The sequence below is a fragment of the Neofelis nebulosa genome, chromosome 10 (genome assembly GCF_028018385.1).
Source record: "Neofelis nebulosa isolate mNeoNeb1 chromosome 10, mNeoNeb1.pri, whole genome shotgun sequence".
NCBI classification, from domain to species: domain Eukaryota; kingdom Metazoa; phylum Chordata; class Mammalia; order Carnivora; family Felidae; genus Neofelis; species Neofelis nebulosa.
The window spans coordinates 17,011,168-17,032,024 of NC_080791.1; the positions used below are offsets into that span (position 1 = coordinate 17,011,168).

General features: G+C 55.1%; 2 long non-coding RNA genes across 4 annotated transcripts in view; both read left to right on the forward strand.

Annotated features, from left to right (window-relative positions):
- LOC131486932 (uncharacterized) overlaps window positions 1-16,327 on the forward strand; it is a 30,476-nt gene extending 14,149 nt beyond the window's left edge. The window contains exon 3 of the long non-coding RNA XR_009249520.1: window positions 14,351-16,327. This is a non-coding gene — a long non-coding RNA (uncharacterized LOC131486932). The remainder of the gene's footprint in view (window positions 1-14,350) is intronic.
- A 32-nt stretch (window positions 16,328-16,359) lies between these two features.
- Window positions 16,360-20,857, forward strand: part of LOC131486933 (uncharacterized) — a 52,514-nt gene continuing 48,016 nt past the window's right edge. For all 3 annotated transcript variants that reach the window (XR_009249523.1, XR_009249521.1, XR_009249522.1), the window contains exons 1-2: window positions 16,360-17,788; window positions 17,846-18,291. This is a non-coding gene — a long non-coding RNA (uncharacterized LOC131486933). The remainder of the gene's footprint in view (window positions 17,789-17,845; window positions 18,292-20,857) is intronic.

The window sequence follows — 20,857 nt, forward strand, 5'->3', positions numbered from 1 at the left end:
AAAATGTGGGTCTATCAGACCCCTACAGTGGGTATACTCTGCAGCTGTTCAAACGGGGCTGCTGTGCACAGGTGGGCAGGTTGTGCATCGTGCAAGGACACTTGGCCAAGAGGTAGATGGGGGCTGAAATCTGCCCTAGGCTGTTCTCACCAGGCTATGCATGGACGGGGCCTACGTCCACCTGGGGAAAGAGGCCCTTTTCCTAATTTGCGCAGAGGTACCACATGGGTCCTCGGTAGTGACCCTGCAAGGTCCCCATGCAGATTGGGCCCCTGTGGTTGGTCAGAGTTGGGGTGGTGGTGGTAAAGGGAATTTCTGTATCAGAAGGTGAGGTTGTGGGCTGGGGAGCTAGAGAGAGGAACAAAGAGAGGTTCCGTGGCCCATGAACTGCCCGCCAGGAAGGGGTGGGCAAGTGTCTGTAGGAAGCTAATCTTTAGACAGAAAGGGAGTTTGAGGGGCTGGGGGTGTAGGGAAGCAGGTCTCAGCCGGCAGTAGGTGACCACATGGGATGGGCTCCTTGGCGAAGGGAACGGGTGTCCCTGGGAGCAGTGGCTCTCCCTGTCCCCTCAGCCTGGCTCACTCCCATCTCCAGTTACCTCCAAAGCAGCTGGTCTCTTTGAGGTGGCTCTTTGTGCTGAGTTCCCCTTGTGAGTGAGATGGGAAGGGGTAAGGTTTTTTTCCAGGGCCTTCTGAGAGGGCTGTAGATTTTTAGAGGTGTTCCCTTACCCAACAAATGGAGGTCCACTCCGGGCCAGGCCCTGTGGCAGATTGACAGCGTGAACCCTGTCCTCAGGGAACTTCCAGTCTAACAGTGATTTGCCCATGAGTCTAAGAGGAAATGGCCTTTGTCCCGAGAGGCCTGTCGACATCATTGGGCAGTCTGGTACCTGCACTGGGCTTAGTCTGGTGGGAGGTTGAAGGCTCTGAGAGGGACCACAGGGCCTCACTGACTTCCTGAGAAGAAGGAGATCTAGTGGGGACAGATCTCTGAGGTCTCTCAGTATCCGGGGAGAATGTGGGGTGTCACTGAGGAGGAAAACTGGGGGTGAAGGAGGAAAGGGAGGTACATAGGCTGGGGGGGTGTCTGTCGGGGGAAAGCCTCACTTTCGCTTGGCTAGGGAGTGACTGCGAATGAGGGGTGTGGGGGTGAGCCCTGAGGGGAGCTTGTTCTGTGAGGGCGACCACTGCTGATCACAGACCAGGCCTCTGGAGACCATCCGTCTCCCTCCCCCATCCCGCCTCCATCACACAGCTGCTCGGAAGGCTCCCGGCAGATGCTGCGGTACCTGGCGTTGTTTCACGGGGGAAAGTCCCCCCTTCCGTCTGGCGAAGTCGTTCCTATTGCGGGTCCTGCCATATTCCCACGCGCACAGCAGGTGCAAGTTTTGGGTGCCAAGCCGCTGGAGTGGCCAGGCCTCTCCCGCTGTGCGTGGTTGGAACGGGGAGCAGTTAAGCCCCGGAGCTGTCATCTCTCCGGTGACAATGTCGGGGTCAGGCAGGCCCACCCCCCTCTCCCAGGGGGCCCCCCACGGCTCTTCTTTAAAAGAAAGGGATCACAGGGAGGCCAGTCCTCTGCCTCTCGCTCACAGGGAGTGCGCCAAGGGACATTGTTTTGAGGATGTTCCCTACTCCCTGGCTGCCTTGTACTTACTCTCCAGTGCTTAGCTGAGTGTGATTCCGGCTTGGAGAAGCTCACACTGGACAGGCGGCTGCCAGGGGCGGGGTGGAGGCAGCAGGGTGTCTCTGCCCTGGGCCATAACAATGGTGGTGGTGATGACAGACAGAGCCAACATCGAGTTCTGACTATGTGCTTACACACCAGTATGTGTGAGCTTCCTGTTGAAGCTGTGACAAGTGACCACAAACGTAGTGGTTTAAGGCAACGCAGATTAATCTTGTGGTTCTCTGTGGGTTAGAGGTCTGACGCAGGTCTCACGGGGCTGAAAGTCAAGGTGCAGGGAGGGTCGTGTTCCTTTCTGGTGATTCTAGGGGTGCTTCCATTTTCTTACCTTTTATAGCTTCCATAAGCCTGCACTCCTTGGCTTGTGGCCCCTTCCTCCGTCTTCAAAGCCAGCAATGCTGCCTCTCTCTGGTGCTTCCTCCAGTCGCACGTCTCTCCCTAACCCAGCCAGGAGAGATTCTCTGCTCTTAAGGACGCATGTGATTAGGCTGGGCCCACCTGGATAATCCAGGATCATCTCTCCATTTCAAGGGCCGTGCTTTAAACGCCTCCACAAAGGCCCTTTGCCGTGTAAGGTGACACTTTCACAGGTCCCAGGGATTAGGGCGTGGGCATCTTTGGGATCCATTATTCTGCTACCTCGGCGTACTTGTGTTTTTTCATATAATGGACCCGTGAGGTAGGTAGTGCTGTTACCCCCATTTTAAAGATGAGGAAACGGAGGCACAGAGAAGCTCAGTAGTTGCCCAAGATTACCTTGCTGGTACTAATCTATTTGGGATTCAAACCGGGGCAGCCTGACTCCAGAGTTGTACTTTAGTTACTGTGACAAAAGCAGAACCAGAGAGCAGGAGGCAGAAGATGTCCAAGCTTCCGATGGCATAAGGCCAGGTCTCCTTAGGTCAGCCAAACCGTGGAGCAACATGTGTTTATTGAGCATCTACTACGGGCCGGGCCCCAGGAGGGGCTCCTAGGAGGATGCCACAGGTCTCTAGCCTGAGCCCTGGTTCTAAGCCCCTCCTCTTTCCACTTCCTATTGCCGTGTGAAGGGATGGGCCCCGTCCTGCAGAGGTTAACTGGGAGAAAGGATTGTGTTCTAGTGGGCTCGGGCCCCGGGGGCTCTGGGTGAGCCCCGGTGGAGGACTAGGTTGCCCTGCACCCCACAGGACCCTGCTGGATCACGGGAGCTGGCTCACCAGGCCCACTATTCCTGCCCATCCATCACGAGGGAGACCGGGCCCTCGGTGAGCCTGGGACCTGCAAATCATGGAAATTAAGACCAATTAGAGGGGTAACCAGCAGCCCCTTGGCAGGCCTTCCGGCCTCAGAGGCGGCTCGGGAACTTTATGGATGTTTCCTTCTATTTTGTGGTCCAGCTGGGAGGCAGAAACATGCCAGCTCAGCACAAGGCCTTGTCTAGATGCTTCTCAGCAACTGGGAGGGAGGGCGCCACCTCACCAGGGTCCGTGGCTCCCTCTCCAGCTCCCCGAGGGTTGTGCTCTGCCAGCCCCAGGGAGGCGAGAGCCGGCGTCTAGTTTGTGGGGCCTTCTTCGCCGCACACCAGGCTTCTTTCTCTACTCGGCTCTGTCCTCCACACAAGGCCTCTGGAGAATCAAGCCCCGGGAGCCGGAGGAGGGAGAGCGACAACGACAGGTCACCTTGCTGGGCGAGTGGTGTGCTGCTGGGCCTGCCCCTGCTCCCCCCTCCCCTCCCTCCGTGCTCCCACGTCTCCCAGAGGCAAGGACTTCCCCTCCCCTGCCACGGGCCCCTCCCGATCAAACCCTTCCCCTTGGTTTTTTCCCCAGCAAAAAGGAGACTGAGCTCTCGGCAGGTGTGCAGACCGAAGTAGCAGGGACCTCATGTTCCCCGGGGGCAGCGGCAGGATGGCGCTATAGGCACGGAGACACAAGCAAAATTAATTCTCCAGCTTCCCAGGTCCTTTTTGGGCTTTAACTCCTGCCCCCTTGCCCTGGCCCCTCACCCCGTGCCCTGTGATGAAGGCAGAGACGGACCTGTGCACTGTGGGGAGGGCCGGCCCTGAAGGGGCCCAAGGAGGGGGGGCAGGGGTTTCCGGTACAGAGGTGACACTGCAAGGGGCACCCCTTGTCCCCACCCTGCCCCGAGGTCTGTTTTCTTAAAAAAATTTTTGCTTTTAATGTTTATTTAATTTTGAGAGAGAGAGAGACACAGGGTGCGAGTGGGGAGGGGCAGAGAGAGAGAAGGAGATAGAACCGGAAGCAGGCTCCAGGCTCTGAGCTGTCGGCACAGAGCCCCACACGGGGCTCGAACTCACGGACTGTGAGATCGTGACCTGAGCCGAAGTCGGACGCTTAACTGACTGAGCCACCCAGGTGTCCTGAGTCTGGGTTTTTAGGATAGGCCCATTGTGCTGGGTTGAAGCCATCTTCTGGAAGAAAACCCAAGTGGAAAGGAGGGGCCACCTTGCCCCAAGGCCTCTGAGCCGGCCATCAGCTGACCCTCTTCCTTCATTGGCTCAGCTGTAGAGGGAGCCTCCCGAGAGGGTCGGCAGGGCCTGGGGGTAACGGGGAGACAGAGCCGGACAAGGCAGATAAGGCGGTGCCCAGGCTGTGGCCAGCACGGCGAGCCAGAGGGGGTTGTGGAGGGCAAGTTCCCAAGGGGAGCGGAGGCCCCTGGATACCTGGAGACAGATGGGGGAGAGAGGCAGCACGGGGAGCGGCAGGGGATGTGGCCGGGCGCAGAGTGGCTCCACGACGACGTCCCTCCCTCCCTCTGGGCCTCCAGCTGGGGGCTGCCGAGGTCATGCTCAGCCCCGCCGTTCTGTGACTCTCATCTTGGCGACTGTCCCTCAGGGCTCATCCAACTGGCCTTGGGCCCCTGGCTTCACTTAACCTCTCTGTGCCTCAGTTTCCTGACCCGTACCACGAGATTAACAATAGCATCTCCCTCAGAGGGTTATTTTTTTTATGGGGGTTGAGTGATTTCAATTCACAGTGGTACCTGCCCCATAGAAAGTGTTGTAAATATTAGCCATTACATGAATTATCGTTCCTCGTGTTATTAAAAAGATCATATGATGTCGCTGCAGGGTCTGGAGTCGAGCAGGCCTAGGTTGGAGTCCTAGCTGTTCCACTACTCCTAACGTATGACTTTGGGAAAGTGGCTTAACCTTTCGGAGCCTCAGTTTCTTGATCTACAAAACCGGTGCGAACAATGAGAGCGACACCGACTTCACAGTGTTGCCGCGGTGATTAAACGAGACGGCTGAATAAATCTGCGATACAAACTGTAAAGTACCTAGCACAGTACGTTGCTTTGTCTTCCTGGCTGAAGACCAGATTTAGGACGGCCTGGAAGGGAGAAGGTAGGGCTCCTGACAAATGGCCGTGACCTTCGGAGTGGCCGGATTGTGCCGGGAAATTCCGCGGGAAGAGTGCCTCCTCTTGGTTGGATGGAATGAGGGATCAGAGCAGGACTTCTGGTTCTATTCCCAGGCCACCCCAGGTCCCGAAGTGGGGTGGCAGTGGCAGGCCAGGAGAGGGGGACTCGGCCCTGCCTGGGCTTCTCACACGGAGAGGGAGCAGATACTCCGCTGCCACCAGACCCGTGAAGGGCACAGATGGGCTTTGTCCTCGGTGGGTGCCGGCTGCCGGGCATGGCACACCCGGGGTGGTCAGACTCAGCAGGGAGGAGCGAGATAAGCATCACACCTGAAAGAGCCTTCCCTGACCCAAGAATCTGTCGGGTCCCCTGTTGTATGCTCCGAATGCTCTATTTTTTTGCCTTTATTGTCTCTCATTACAATTTGTAAGTAGACTTTTTTTTTTTTTTAATTTTAGTGATTATTGACTGTCTCCCTCACTAAAATGTCAGCTCCCTGAGAGTAGAGACCATGTCTGGACGGCTTGCCTGGGGTTTGAAAGAGCACCTACAATGTAGTCAGTGCCCAGTAACATTTTGATGACTGAATAAGTAATAACGACAGCGAGTACTTACCCGGTTTTTTAAAACGTGCCAGCCATTAGCCCAAGCACTTACCATGTATTAACCTATTTAAACCTCACAAGACTCTTATGAGCTAGTTATTCACATCATCCCTATTTTACAGGTGAGGAAACTGAGATACAGAGAGGTTAAGTGACTTGCCCAAGGCCACACAACCATCAGCTGGTGGAGCTAGGATTCAAGCCATCCGGTTTGGCCCCAGAGTCCACGCTCTTAGGGACAGCGCTGTGCTGCCTTTCAGAAGGCGCGGGTGAGGGAGCCACGTTCCACGTTTATCATGCGTGCTGCATGTGGACAAGAGGGTTTTCGGGGAGGGAGCGAACGGTGTGACTCCTATAGACTGGGCCATGTGGTCCTGAGGAGCAGGACACAACCGGCCCCCGTTTATCTGCAGCGGGACAGGAGGTCCTGGGGGGGCCTTGGGGCCCATCGTCCGCCCCCTCCCCGGTCACGTGCTGAGCGCATTCAGGGCCCCCTGACTTGCCGTAGTTCCTGGTTCCCTCTGCCTAGCATTACGGAAGTGCAGGGAGACCAGCACGGATGTGTGAACCCCTGAATTCCCTGTCCTGGTGTCTGCCTCCTCCCAGGCCTCCTGTGTCCCTGGAAGCCCCGTGGACAGAGTGGGGGTCAGGGGGCTGCTTCGTTCCTGTCTTCCAGGAGGGGATCTGTTTTGGCACAATCCCTCCAGCCCTAGCACTAGGTGATCCTGTTGGCCAGGACAGAAGTGTATTAAGGACACAGAGCCAGAATAAAGGGCCAGATTTCTAGGCTCCTTGGCACCGGTCTGTGCCACAGAAGTATCATGGGATGGAGAAGCCTGTAATAACTTGAGATCCTTTCCTTTAGGGAGAGGGCAGCGTGTGGTTGGGGGGAATCGTTTGATCACTTACAATCGGTGGGGGCTAACCCCCCTGGGGACACATGAGAGGGGCCACAGATGGGCACTAACCTGCCTTCGAGCGACAGTGGGGTGGGGGTGGGGGGGAGCAGGGAGGATCGAGTTCTCTGCAGAGCTTTTGGCTTTGCTAAGTGGGAATGCAAGTCGGGGGCCAGAGCAGAATTGCACAGAACTCTGGAAGGAGTCATGGCTCTGTCCTGCCGCGTCCTCCTCCCCTGCCCTCTGCCCGGCCCACACCCCAGGACTCAGTCTTACCTCCAGACCAGTGGGAACAAACCTTCCAAGAATGGCACGGTGAAATCCTCTGGCTCTGGCTGAAGGCAGAAAGCTGAAGGCTGATGATAGTAAAGGAGGAGAAATGTAGTCTGGTCTCAGCTCCAGTATTAACACAAGTTACACCTCTGTGAGCCTCACGCCTTCGCCTACAACACGGGCATGCGGTGGCGCTTGGACCTCCTGACTTCTAAGGTCACGTCCAGCTTTAGGATTTTAAGGAGGTGGTGCAACTTGGGAAGCCCCTGGGGCTCTGAGACAAAAACCTACCCATGGGGGCTTGAAGCAGAGAGACTGGAAAATACTAGTAACTACTTTATGGTTGGCATAGTGCCAGGGGCTTCAAGAAATATCTTATTTATTTCTTATAGGAACTCTATTCTTTTTTTTCTTTTTTTTAAACGGGAGAAACTAGGGCTTAGAAAGGCCTGAGTAACTTGTCCAAGGTCACACAAATAGAAGAGGGAGAGACAAAATCTGAAGGAGGGTTGTGCAACCCAGGGCCTGTGTTTGGTGCTCTGCTCAGAGACAGAAGCGGGCGTGGGGGCGGGCAGGTGTTTGCTGGCTTCTGGGGACTGTCACATGCCAGGGACATGCAACCCTGGGGAGGAAGGAGGAGACTCCTGGGCAGAGGGGCGGGGCGGCAAGTGTGGGAGGTGAAGGCAGGAGAGGGTCCAAGTGGCAGCAGAAGGAGGCTGTCCGAGGAAGGGGACCCTGGGGGGCAGCCTGGCCCCCAGAAGGGTGAGCGCACATCCACGAGCGGGCCTCCGGTCCTGGGGGCTGCTGGCTGTGGGACGCCGTGGCCTGCCTTCCTCATTCTCCCTCCGGGCCCCTGCGGCAAGCCCCAGTTGCACACGCGCACCGACACGCTCTGTTGTCCTTTGTCACACACCCATCAGACACAAACAGGCCTGCACCCTGGCTTGTTCTGACGGTGCTTCACTTCCTGGCACTCACCTTGGCTCTCCTGTTCCCAGCCTCGCCCACATCCGGGGTGTGTGTGTGTGTGTGTGTGTGTGTGTGTGTGTGTGTTCATCCGCAGTGGCTTCTCTTGGGTTTGTACAGACATATGCACAGCGTCATAATCCCTCTGCTGTGTCTCCTTCACACACACACACACACACACACACACACACACACACACACCCTTCTGTCTATCCCCCTGCTTGTCTGCTGATCTTTGTTTCTCTCCAATCCGGGCACATCCCTGGGTCCCAGAGAACCCCATTAATCTTTAATGGGTCTGGGCTCTTTCTCTTGTTTTTCTTCTCACTGCTATCTTCGCAGGCTCCTCCAGCAGGACTGCAGGGCCGGGCGGGCCCCCTCCTCGAAGTGGCATCCACAGGAACAGCTGGCCAAGGAATGGCTATGTGGGTGGGGGCAGGCAGGGCCGGGAAGGGATTTATTTGCCTTGGATGCTTTTCTGCGAACATTTTTGTCCATTTGCCACGATGTTTCATGGGTTTCAGCTGATGTCATTCTGGTGCGTGGGAGAGGCTTTGACACCCACATGGTGGAGGGTGAGCCCTGACACCGGAGTCGGGAAACCCTGGTTCTAGCTCCCGAGGAACCTCAGTTTTCTCATCAGATGGACGAGGGGTTTGGAACGGATGACCTTTAGTTTCATTTCAAAACGTTGACATTCTAGGAGACTTCTGCCCTGTTTAGAACCTGTCTGCACCCTGATCATTTCAATTACAATCTCTCTTTCTCTTGAACTCGTTTGTATGCACAGACATCATACATGCACACATGAAGACACACACACATGCACACATCCGAAGGAAGCTTTGCTACTGTATGTTTTCCAGGAACTTCTCCAACTCATCTGGGCCCCAGGCCCTTTTCCAGGGTGGGGGCTGCAAGCACAGGTGTGTGTGTGTGTGTGTGTGTGTGTGCGTGCACACAGGTCCCACGTCACCCAGAGGTGCATCTCTGAGTTGAAATGTACCTCCCGATGGCGATGACCCAGGAACTCATCCGCTTTTCCACCTAGTCTCACAGCCCCTCCTAAGAGTCGGGACCCAAATCCTCAGCCGTGTTCTTGCTGCCCCCATCCCTGACTGTGAAGGAGAAACGGGATGAGCAGGGGACCCTGCAACGTCCGAGCTGGAAGGGCTACTCTGGTTGACAGGTTTTCAAACACTTCACCTAAAGCATGGGACCTCGGTTCTGACCAACTCTTACCTGGGCACGAGAACAAACAGCCGACTGATGATGCCAAACTGCTGGGGGTAGGGTGGGTGGGGGCTGGGGGCTGGGGGCCAGCCAACTCAGCATCCCCCAGCCCCCATTACCACTCCCACATGCCCTTTGAGGGAGCGAGCTTGCTGCAACCCCTTGGAGCTTTGACAAATCCGGCTTAAAATCCAGCCAGCCAGCCGTGGAGTTCTCCACTGTGGTCCCAGAAGCAGCAGCACCACCAGCAGACGTATGAGAAATGCAGAGTCTCAGGAGGCCCCTCCCCAGTCCGGCTGAATCCGAAATCAGAGGGTGGGGCTAGTGACCTGTGCGTAAGCCTTCCAGGTGATTCTGATGCGCGTGCCAGTTTGAGAAGCGCTGGGCCGGTCCAACCCCCATGCTTTGCAGATTTGGAACTGAGGCCCGGAGAGGGGCGTGTCTTACCCAAGATCTCAGCAAGTGGCATTAGGTTCAGGCTATGACTCTAGGTGACCTGTCTGTGAACATCTATATGATGTTCCTGCCTCTTGCCTCTCCTTCCCCTGGGCTGGCATAAATACTCAGGGACAGGTTAGTTTGGAGCACTTTTTCTTTAGGGAGGCTGCTCTGAGTGGTGGGCAGTGAGGGCAGCCCCCTGGGCCAGTATGAAGGAGGGGGGGTGCGTATTAGGCCCCGCTGAGGACAAAGACCTAGGGCGTGTGGTTGGTCATCCCCCACGTGGTGCATCTAGGGAGTCTTCTTGGAAGAGGCACACAAGACTTTAGGAACCAGAGGCGGTGGTTTTGCACAGGCCAGTGTGAGGGAGTGGGAGGGGTGGCAAGGTTGGCCCAGAGGATGAGACCCAGGACGGCCCCGGGCTGGGAGCGTGCTGGCAGGGGAGAGGCTGGCACCGGATGGAGGGGGTAGGAGGAGTGGAAGAACTCAGTTTGCCAGCCCTGCTGCCAGTCCCCCAGAAGCCTGGGGACTTCACCGAGGAATTAGGGAGCGTTTAACATCTCTGGCTAATTAGCTGCCGCCTGCTACCGAGGAAGGAGGAGAGGGGAGTTGGAGCCAGGCAGCTTTGAAAGGCAATGCTGCTCCTTGACAAAGCCGGCCTGGGGAGGTTTCAAAGACAACTTCTGAGCAGCCCGCACGTTTCATGTTCATTAGATCCTCGCTTCCCAGGCTCCAAAGACAAACAGTGGGATTTAAGGGTTTTCTTCCCTTTTTGGAGACATTTCATTCTGAGCTGTGAGCTTTCAGCTGGGGAGGAGGCCGAGCCGGCTGAGCTCCTGCTCCTCCAAATCCACAGCCTAAGCAGAGCCTGGCTTCACCTACTCTGCACACTAGAAGCTTCCCAGGGGCCCCCCAAAGCTCGACACCAACCTCCCTACCGAGGCTAGTTGAGCAGGTGCGGTGGGCACTGAGGGGTACTGCTGGACTTTATGCTCAGCGAGGACAGGACCCAGAATTTTGTTTGTCTTTATCTCCCCAGCACTTGGGTGCTCAGTCAGTGTTGGCCGAAGGAGTGAGTGAGTGAACGAATGAATGAGTGTGCTGGTCCTTTGTTGCTCCCAGGTCCATTTCCTGCCTTACCGGGTCTTGTTTGGTGGCACAGGGAACTACATTTCCCAGGCTCCCTTACCTATGGGCAGGTGCAGACAATCAGAGGCAGTGGAAGAAGGTGGAGGGTGGGAGGAGGGGCAAGGCCAGGGTATTTCTTGCCTCGCTCAGTTTCCAGCCAGGTCTCTGCAGAGTCTGTGTCTGCTCTTTGGCTTTTGCTGAGCAGCCGGCACGGCCCAGCTCCCTCTGGCAGGCCTGCAGTGGTTCCCACTTCTGTCTGGTGGCCTGAGCTCCCGGGCCCCTAGAACAGAGCCTTCCCCTGGCAGCCCCAAGGAAGTGGTGGCTAATCTCTGGGTTGTCCCGCCTCTTCCGTTACCTTACAACCAAATCCCTGATGTAAATCCCTCCGGTTGAAAGGCCTAGAGTGGTTTCTGTTTTCTCCGTGGGCTTCATGAAATGAATGACTAAATTGCTGCTTATTCTGTTCAGAAAGAAGGCTCTGCGAGACCAGCCAGGTTTGATGTGCCTGGGACCTGTTGGCCTACAGAGCTGGCAGCCTTTCTCCACTGCCAGGGCACATGTCTTGAGGACACAGGTGCAGCTCTAAGCCCAGGAGACGCCTCCCTCCTGTCCCCCCCATTGTTCTTTCCCTCTGAACTTGGCTCTGCTGCGTGATGCCCTAGTGGAAACCTATGGCGTAAAAGGACAGCAAGGTGCAGAGGAAAAAGCTGCCTACTGCCAGTGGGACCCTGTGCAGCCCTTTATAGTCTCTGGCTCACAGTGACGCTGCTGGGTAGACCATCTTGTCCCCATCTTAGGTGGGCAGAGCCCGAGACTCTTAAGAGCTTATGTGGCATCGCTCCTCTTTCACAACCGCGTGGCCACTTAGTTCTGTGCATTCAGGGTCACTTTTGTCCCTCTTCTCACCCACCTGCCCATCCTTGCTGTTTCTGCTCCCCTCAAACACTGAGGGACTATTGCCAGCCTCCTAGCTGGTCTGCCTGCCCCAAGCTCACCATCTTCCATGCAACTTCCATAGCCCTGCCAGGGCCGTTTTCTACAACACAAAAAATACCCCCTTAAGCACCCCACTGTTTAAACCCTGTTATATAGCTCCTTATTGCTTAAGGAGTAAGGTCCAATCTCCTCAGGTGGTAACAAGGCCCTCTGAGATGTGGTCCAGCCCCTCTCCAGCTGTGTCTCTGGGGTCTACTAGAGCTTCTCCAAAAAAGCTGGTGGTTCACACCAGGGCCACGCTCTCAGCGCCGAGGACCCCCATCTTCCAGGGAAGCTCCTGCTCTTTCTCCAAGACCTGTCTGTGGCATCCCCCTCTCTGGGACACCGTGCCCAGCTCCCCTGCTCCGGGTGGATCCCTTCCCCCATGACCTGCGTCTTCTTGTTCCTGTTGTGTTCATCACACTGAATTGCAACCATCTATCCGTGCCTCAATTCCCCCTCCTAGGCTGCAAGTTCCTTGAGGGTGGGGATATGTTTCATTGACTCACTTATTTAAAAATGCTTACCGAGGGGCGCCTGGGTGGCTCAGTCGGTCGAGCTCCCGACTTCAGCTCAGGTCGTGATCTCGTGGTCCGTGAGTTCGAGCCCCACGTCGGGCTCTGTGCTGACAGCTCGGAGCCTGGAGCCCGCTTCGGATTCCGTGTCTGCCCCTCCCCTCCTCATCCTCTGTCTCTGTCTCAAAAATAAATTAAAAAAAAAAAACATTAAAAAAAATTTTTTAAAAGCCTACCAAGCACGGACTTTACACCCAGCACTGTGGCAGATGCTGGGATACTTGGTTTGTATCTTGAAGTACATGGTCTAGTGTGGAGTAATCGCTCACGCCAGGGACACCAGCGACAGAGGGTCACACTAACATGTATGCGATTATAGGTCAGGAAGGAAAAGGAAGGAGTGTGACCGCTTTGGTGTCTGGTACCGGGAGGTGTTCCCTAAAGGCTACTTTTCTTCCCCGGCCTCAGCCCCAGGCACCAGGATGTGCATTTATGGCTGTATTTATCGTGCTGTTCCCACAGTGGACTGGGTACTAACCCCTGGTCTGTGAGCTCCCTGTGGGAGGGGTTCGGTCCCTTCAACTCCTCTCTCCAAGGCCTGATGGCATGTAATAGCCATATGACGAATGTGAGTTGAGTTAGAAATAGAGTTGCATCCCTGTATATGAGTCGGGATGGAGCCGAGGCCACTGGGCAGTGGGGTCAGCGCTCTGGACGTGATCGCCCTTCCTCTCCCTGAATATGGACCACAGGAAAAGGGGAGTCCTTCCACCTCTGTGACTTCCTAGCTGTGCGACCTCGGACAAGTCACGTAGCTTCTCGGAGCCTCACTTCCTTCACCTGTAAAATGGACGTGATGATAGTACCCGTCGTGAGCTCACTATGAGGAAGCTTAAACACACAGGAAGTGTTAAGAGTTAGGCCGGGCACAGAGTAGGTGCTCTGTTAGTCTGCGGCATTATTATCACGATTATTATTGTTACTACCATTTCTACGGCCGGTTCCCAGTGAATGACCTACGGTCTTCTGCACGCGTCTCCCCAGCAATCCCACACCCGGCCCAGCCCCCACTGGGTCTGGCACGCGACTGGAGTCCCATCTTTCCTCTTGCTAGGAAGCTGTGGGTAACTGGGGCTTAATTAAGCATGCTTGACTGGGGTGCGATTAGCAGCTGCTGTGAGTCAGCAGAGGCCCGGGCCGGGGGGGGGGGGGGGGGGAGGACAGAGGAGGGTGCAGAAAGCTTCTGGTGCGTGGGGCTGTGTTTCCAGGCCCAGTCAGCCCACGTAGTTCGACAAGTGAGGGGGACAGGGTGAGCAATCCTGCAGTCTCTCCGATTCCTCTGGTAGCTCTCACCAGCCACCTGGCCCTCGCTAGAGCTCTGTGGTTGTTATCATTCATTCATTCATTCATTCATGCGTTCATTCAGCAAATACTGCTTGCTTCCTATCTGCCAGGCATTGTCGTAGGTGCTGAGTATGAGGCAGTGAAGATCATGGGCGTAGGTTATTGCCCCCATGTGACATACAGGCAGGAATAGAGATTAGAATATGTTGTGGAAGGGGTGCCCGGATGGCCCAGTTGGTCAAGCGTCGACTTTGGTTCAGGTCATGATCTCGCGGTTCTTGAGTTCAAGCCCCCGCACTGGGCTCTGTGCTCTGAGCACCGAGCCAGCTTTGGATCCTCTGTCCCCTCTCTCTCTCTCTCTGCTCCTCCCCCACTTGTGCTCTCTCTCTCTAAAATAAATAAACATTAAAAAAAATAATAAAATAGGATGTGACATCTGCCACCGTGGGGTGGGGAGGCAGCACACAGGAAACCCAGGAGGAGCTGGGGTCTCCCTGCTCTGGATGCCCTGTCCTGCACAGCCTCCCATCTGGTGGCATTACTTCCTTATCTGACTATCTTGCCCACCTACTGTTGGCAATCTTAAGCCATGGCCTAGGTGACATTCTCGGTCCCTCCAGTTCACAGCACAGTGCTTGGGACATAGCAGGCGCTCAAAGAATTGGCTGGTTTGTTGGCTGAATGAACCCCAGCTTAGGAAGCAACTTAGGATGTGTGACCCCCACCCCCTCCCCAGAACAGGGGTTGGCAAACTGGAGCCTGCGGGCTCTATGCCCCCTGCAGCCAGCCTATTTTGTAGAGCCCTCGAGCCGAGAACGGTGCGCACATTTTCGAAGGGGTGGGTTGGAAACCATAAAAAAATTATCAAAGGATAATATGTTGCAGAGATGTGTGTGGCCACAAGGTGTAAAATATTTTCTCTTTGGTGTTTTACAGAAAATGTTTGCTGATCCCTGGTCTAGAAGCCCGGCTCTGCACCTTGCTCTCCTTGTCTGTGTAATGTGGAATCCGAGTTAAGTACCGCGAAAGCTCCTTCCTGGCGTGTGGTGGAGTCATTCTGCATTCCACGGTTCTCGCTCTGCCCTTGAGGGCCCGCGTTGCACACATCTTTGTGTCACTAGCAGCCCCGTGATGCCTGCACCGAGCAGGTGCTCAGGCAGCATCAGCTGACTGGTGTTATGGTGGCCGGAGAGGGAGCTCAGAGCCCGGCCCTGTTGCCGCACGGCTGCGTGAGCTTAGGCAGCACTTTGAGTCTCTGAGCCTCAGTTTCCTCACTTGAAAAATGGGCATAATAACTTAGCACCGACTTGCTAGGGTTGCGATGAGAATGAAGGAGATAAGTACCCGGGGAGGTGCCTTCGGAAGTCTTCGGTGCTGTCCAAATGCTAGCAGCTACTGTCACTGCTGTTACTGGGCATGTCACACGTACTCGGCTTTATTGCCTAGTTCCATTTGGCGTGCTTTAACTCATAGGATGGTTTCCCTAAGGATGGTTGGGTTCTTGAGGGTCAAGGTGATTCTAAAGGTCCCAGGTGAGTGGTCTCAGTGATGGGATGTGTGTGGCCCTGGGGCACCCCCTGCCTGATCACTGCTTGCTCCTTTAGTTGTGAGGGCAGAGAAGGACTGGGAAGGGATAGTTTATTAAGACTTGGGGAGGGTGGACCCCCCGAGTCTTGGTCCCTGACCATTCCCAGGGCGGGGGAGGGAGCCAGACCTGCACAGTGGGCTCAGTCCTGCCCCCACAGCCACCTCTGTTCATTGAGACAGAGGATTGGGCTCTCCCGCCCAGGCTGCCTGCCCCCTGCCCGGCGGATCGTCCTGCCACAGGATCTAGCTTCATCTCTTGATAACCTTGACCGGCCTTTGTTTAGCATTTTCTTTTCAATGAGCTCTCCCACAGACATCATTTTGTCTTCCATAAGAATCCCATGTGGTAGGGATTTTATCTACCCCCCCTTAGAAATGAAGATGCTGAGGTTCAGGGAGGTTAAGACACTTGCCCACAGTGAGTGTCCCAGCTGGGATGGGATCTGCATTCCTTAATGCCAGGGCTCTTTCTGTCACACCAAGTTGCCTCTCTTCACCTGCCTCAGTTGTACCAATGAACCTGTCTTCTCCCAGTCCCTCCCCCACTCCTGCGTGGCTTTGTCCAGGCTGACCCCCAGGCCCGGGAGAGTCCCCTTCACCCCCATGCTGGTATAGAGGCTGGCCCTCTCCTGCAATGGAAACCTAGTGTGACAGCAGGGGTTCTGGAACTCCCCTCGCCTGGTCCTGACCCCTGGGTCCGGGGTGGGGGGGGTAGAGATGGCTAGGGAAGGCGCACACTGGGGGTGCCAGGGAAGACATGTCAGATTCAGTTACCATGACGTGGAATATTTATGCTGCCATGGGGCCCTGGGTGTCATACTGCATTAAGTGGGCACTCAGTGCCCACTCCCTCCAGCCACGAGATCAGCTGCCTGCCCCTCTCTCCCTTCTTCCTGCTGGATGCCATAGTCGGTGGCATCCCTGACCCCTGAGGATACAGTCAGGGCCTCCTGGGTGCCCAGCCTTTGGGAGGCGCCACTTCCTAGGGACTGAGGGTTTGACTGAGGGAAGGAAGCTTTGACCCCTTAACACATCATTCTGGTGTCTCCAGGGGGGCAGGCTCCTATTTCACGGTTTGGTGGGGAGAGTTCAGGCTCCGAGGACCCATCAGACCCTCTCTGTAAGCTCAGCGCAGAGGCGATGCCCAACGAAGCCTGGATACAAGGGGAAGATGGGTACAAGCCTGGATGTCACGGGGAAGAAACTCAGACCTTGCCTCCCGAAAGGAGAAGACCCTGTCAGTCCTGTAGGGACGCCCAGCAGGCCCCTGCCATCAATGTGGTTTCCCTTCTGCTTTGCTCAACTTCAGTTTTGTCTCTGCAACTCTCCCCCCCCCCTTCTCCGCTTTCCTCTGTACAGCCTGAGGTTCAAGATGGCAGGGGTGGGCAGCAGAGGGAGAGCAGACAGGGCACGTAACCACACCCTTGAGGAAGAAGGTGGTTCGGGGGGTGGGTACGAGGCTCTGTGGGGTACCCAGAATAAGGAGCGAAGGGGGAAGGGGTAGAGAGCCTGAGCCTGGTGCAAGCTGAGCCCCGGGGTGCAGGGTGCATCCTCCCCTTCCCCCCAAGCCTTCCTAGCTACCCCCTCGGGGTCTGGCCTGAGCTGCCCTCTCCAGGTCCATTACCCCAGACCTTGTCACTGTTTATCCAGACTTGAGGCCACTCTACAGCCTTAACCGGCCGCCATTGCATCCACCAGGCTAATGCTGACCGTTATCGCCTTCCTACCCTCGATCCTGCAGTAACTTCCCATTGCCGACAGGACCACATCTAACTTTTGAGCCTGGCGCCTGTGGTCCATCCGTGGTTTAGCCCTGCTTTGCCCTGCAGCCTGCTTCTCCCTACTCCGTACTCCAAGGCTGTCCTCTGGCCCTGGGAACGCGCACGGCCCCAGACACAGCGTGCTCGCTCCCATCTTGAACGCTGGGACGCGCTGACACTCTGCCAGGTTGGACCGTGACCCGACTTCATCCTCTAGAGAGATGCTCCCCACCCTTTGTGTCTCCTCTCAAGATCCACCTGCACCGTGAGGCTTCCCTTGGCCTCTCCTTCCACGGAAATGCCACCCAGTGAGGCACACATCTCCGTTGTAACAACTATCTGCTTTCACTTTGGTTATTCACGGATGTTTCTCCCTGACTCTTGACAGGGAGTAACTGAGGGTCGAGACAGTGTCTGAATCACCTTGGGGCCCTCGGCAATCGCTCTGCGTTTGACCTACGTTGCCGATGTTTAGTAAACGGAAAACGCACCAAAAAACGTTTGGAAAATGCTTAGATCAGTAAACTAATCCATGCCACGAGGAGTCCTCCCCGCTCCCTGTTCCTTTAGCAATGTCCCTCACGCCTCCCCGTGGGACAGGGCGAGGCGGGGCTCCGAGCCCTTCGTGTTCTGTCCAAATTTCTGGCATGCAAAGCCGAATCCGGCTTCAGAGCCCAACACGCTAAGCCCATCTGATGAGCTGCATGTATTGTGGCAAATGTCAGCCTCGGCCAGCTCCAAACTAGGTCAGGCCCGGCTGCCAGCCACCAGGAGTCGGCCAGCACTGACTGCCCAGTGGTCTGGCCATGTGGTTGCAGCTTCTGGGTAGAGAGAGCAGGCGGGGATGCTGCTGAAATAGGAGGGTGGTAGCTGGGGGCACCCTTGACCTGGGGTGGAGGAGAGGATCCGACACGGAGGCCAAGGCAGATTGAAATGTTTCCCTTGCTCTGCATTCATGATTTAATTAGTGAATTCGCCATTCATTCCTTCACTTATTTAGTCAACATACATTTACTGTACCTGCCTGGTGCCAGGTACTGTACTAGGTGCTGGGGCAGGAGGAAGAGATCTTCGGGCAGAGAAGGGAGGCAGGTATAACCAACCACAGTAAGTTGAGCTGAAGAGACACCGAGGTTTGTACTGGACACACTGGGCTGCCCAGGGGAGGGTCTGTGGAGATCCGAGAGCCACCATGTCCCGAGGGCCAGCTGCTTGCACGGATGCAGGAGCCGGCCTCGACCTCACACCCGGCCCGTGAGCATGCACTCTCCACCCCCGCCCCCTGCCTGGGTGGCCACTGCCCGGACTTGAGCCCTCTTTTGCTGCCTTTCACCATGAAATAGAATGTCCGCTGCATTATTGTGATTATGCATTTTTGTAGGTTCCCTTCATCGGTTTGAGGAAGTTCCTTCCTTTTCTCTGGTTTGCGGAGAGTTTTTATCAAGAATGGATGTTGGATTTGTGTCCAATGCCTTTTCTGCGTCTTTTGAGAGGAGCATTATGGCTTTTCTTTCGGAGTCTATTAACACGGTGAGTTACATCAATTGATTTTTTTTTCAACGTTTTTTTTTTTTTTTTAATTTTTTTATTTTTGGGACAGAGAGAGACAGAGCATGAACGGGGGAGGGGCAGAGACAGAGGGAGACACAGAAGCGGAAACAGGCTCCAGGCTCTGAGCCATCAGCCCAGAGCCTGACGCGGGGCTCGAACTCACGGACCGCGAGATCGTGACCTGGCTGAAGTCGGACGCTTAACCGACTGCGCCACCCAGGCGCCCCCATCAATTGATTTTTGAATTTTAAACCCACTCTGTATTCCTGAGATGCGCTCCCCTTAGTTGTGATGTGTTGTCCTTTTACTATATTGTTGGGATACATTTCTTGAAAGTTGGTTCGGAATTTTTGCATCTGTCAGCATGAAACATATTGGTCTGTAGTTTTCTTTAAAAAATTTTTTTAAAAAATGTTTATTTATTTTGAGAGAGACAGAACACTATTGGGGGGGGGAGGGGCAGAGAGAGAGGGAGACACAGAATCGGAAGCAGGTTCCAGGCTCTGAGCTGTCAGCACAGAACACAACATGGGGCTCGACCTCACGGACCGCGAGATCGTGACCTGAGCTGGAGTCGGACACAATCGACTGAGCCACCCAGGCACCCCCGTAGTTTGCTTAGAGTGTCTTTGTCTGGTTTTGGTATCAGAGTAATGCTGGCCTTATAAGATGAGTTTTGAATGATTCCTCCTTGTAATTTTCTGGAAGAGTTTATATAGATCTGGTAATATTCGTTTCTCCAATGTTTGGTAGAATTTACCAGGGAGGCCTGCTGGGCCTGGAGTTTTCTTTGTGGGAAGATTTTTAACTGCAACTCCAATTTCTTTCATAAACACAGGCGAATTCAGTTCACTTCGTCTTAAATGAGTTTTGGTAGTTTGCCATTGCTCTATTCTTTGCACAGCCCTTTACATTGTATGATACGTTCTTGTTTATTTCCTTGATTTTTATATGTTGTTTCTGCTTTTCCCCTATAAAACTGAGCTCTGGGAGGATAGAGACTATGATTTTGCTTTTGTACTGGGCAGAGGATAAGCTCAATGAATCCTTGTGGAATGAGTGAAGGTTAATTTTAGCCTAAGAATACTGTAGCCTGGGTATTCCCATTCTACACCTGTGAAAGCTGAGGCTGAAAAGAGGTTAAGTAAATTGTCCTGTAGCCACCGCATCACCTAACAAGTGGATCAAACATCTGATCTTGCTTCTAGATGGTTTTCTTTCTGGGTAAGTATTGCCTTGGTAGCAAAGCGTGAGAGTAACATCCACAGAGAAACTAGACAGCGGGTCTCAAACTTCCGTGCATGAGAGTCACTTGAAGAACGTGCTAACCGGGCAGGGAATCCGTATCCTCACCGGCTCCCCACGTGACTCTGGTGTACATCACCAAGAGGCCACGCTTTGGCTCAGCCCGTGCAAATGTGGGGGAAGTGTAAGGTCTGCTCTGCTCAGAGAAGGAGGAGATGCTTGGTGCGGAGTCCTAGAAGCACTGGGGGCGGGGGGGGGGGGTGGGGAGGGTGGGTTGTGAATTCTGAGCGTCTGGGATCCCTGTCTCCGAGGCACTTGTAGCTGCTTGCATACAAGCAGCAAAGGTGCTAAGTCAACTTCAGCAAGTCCTTTTGCAGAGCCGGTGGCTTGGGATCCAATTCCTTTCCACTCGTGTGTTTCTCCAGTGCCCAGAGATAGGACCAGTGCTATGTCTCTGCTTTTAATAAAAGAATAAACTCTAGGGGTCTTCCAGGCTCTTCTTGGATGAGGTCCCAGAAACCTCACTGCCCATCTAGCCCTTGGGGAAGTGAGGACCAGGATGGGAGGGGAGACAGGGAAACAGAGGAGTCCTGGGCTACTTACTAGGGAGAACTTAAGTGTCAGATGCCTCTCTCAGGGGCTTGGGGACAGCTGTCCTCTTGGCAGATTCAGGGGAGGGGCATGGGACGGATGAAAAAATTCTAGGCCCTAGGAATGTGCCATAGGATTTGCTCATCAGTGGAAGGTCTCCTGGCTCACTATCGACCTGTGTGAGTCAGGGGAGGAGTGGGGTACACGTGGGGATGTGAGAGGGTTGGGAGGGGTGCTGAGACAAGGGGGGATAGGGCCTGTCCTCCACGCTCATGCCTTCCTAGGGCACATTCCAAAACCTCAGCTGAGTTCCCTGTCCCCTTGCCCTCCGATGTCACATCGGATGAGGCTTCTGCTGCAGTAAGGCAGAAGTGGCAGGCAGAGGCACCAGGGGCTGGTGCCCCATGGGGCAGGCAGCGAGGAGGGCAGGAGGGAGAACACGGAAGGAGGAAGGGCAGAGGGCCGGCGTCTGCACTAGGCGCCAAGGTGTTGTGTTATGGGGGGTGGGAGTGGGCACCCTCCTGGAGGCAATTTATCTAACGCATGGCTTGGCTGTCAATTGGCCTGGAAGCTAATGGAGTCATTTGCATGCCATTACCAGATTGGCTGGGAGAAATAGAAGGGCACTTGTCCCCTGGGGTGGCCTCTGCCGTCCCGTGTCGGGACTGGACTGGACAGATGTCATCGCCTTCACGTGGGAGGAGGCAGC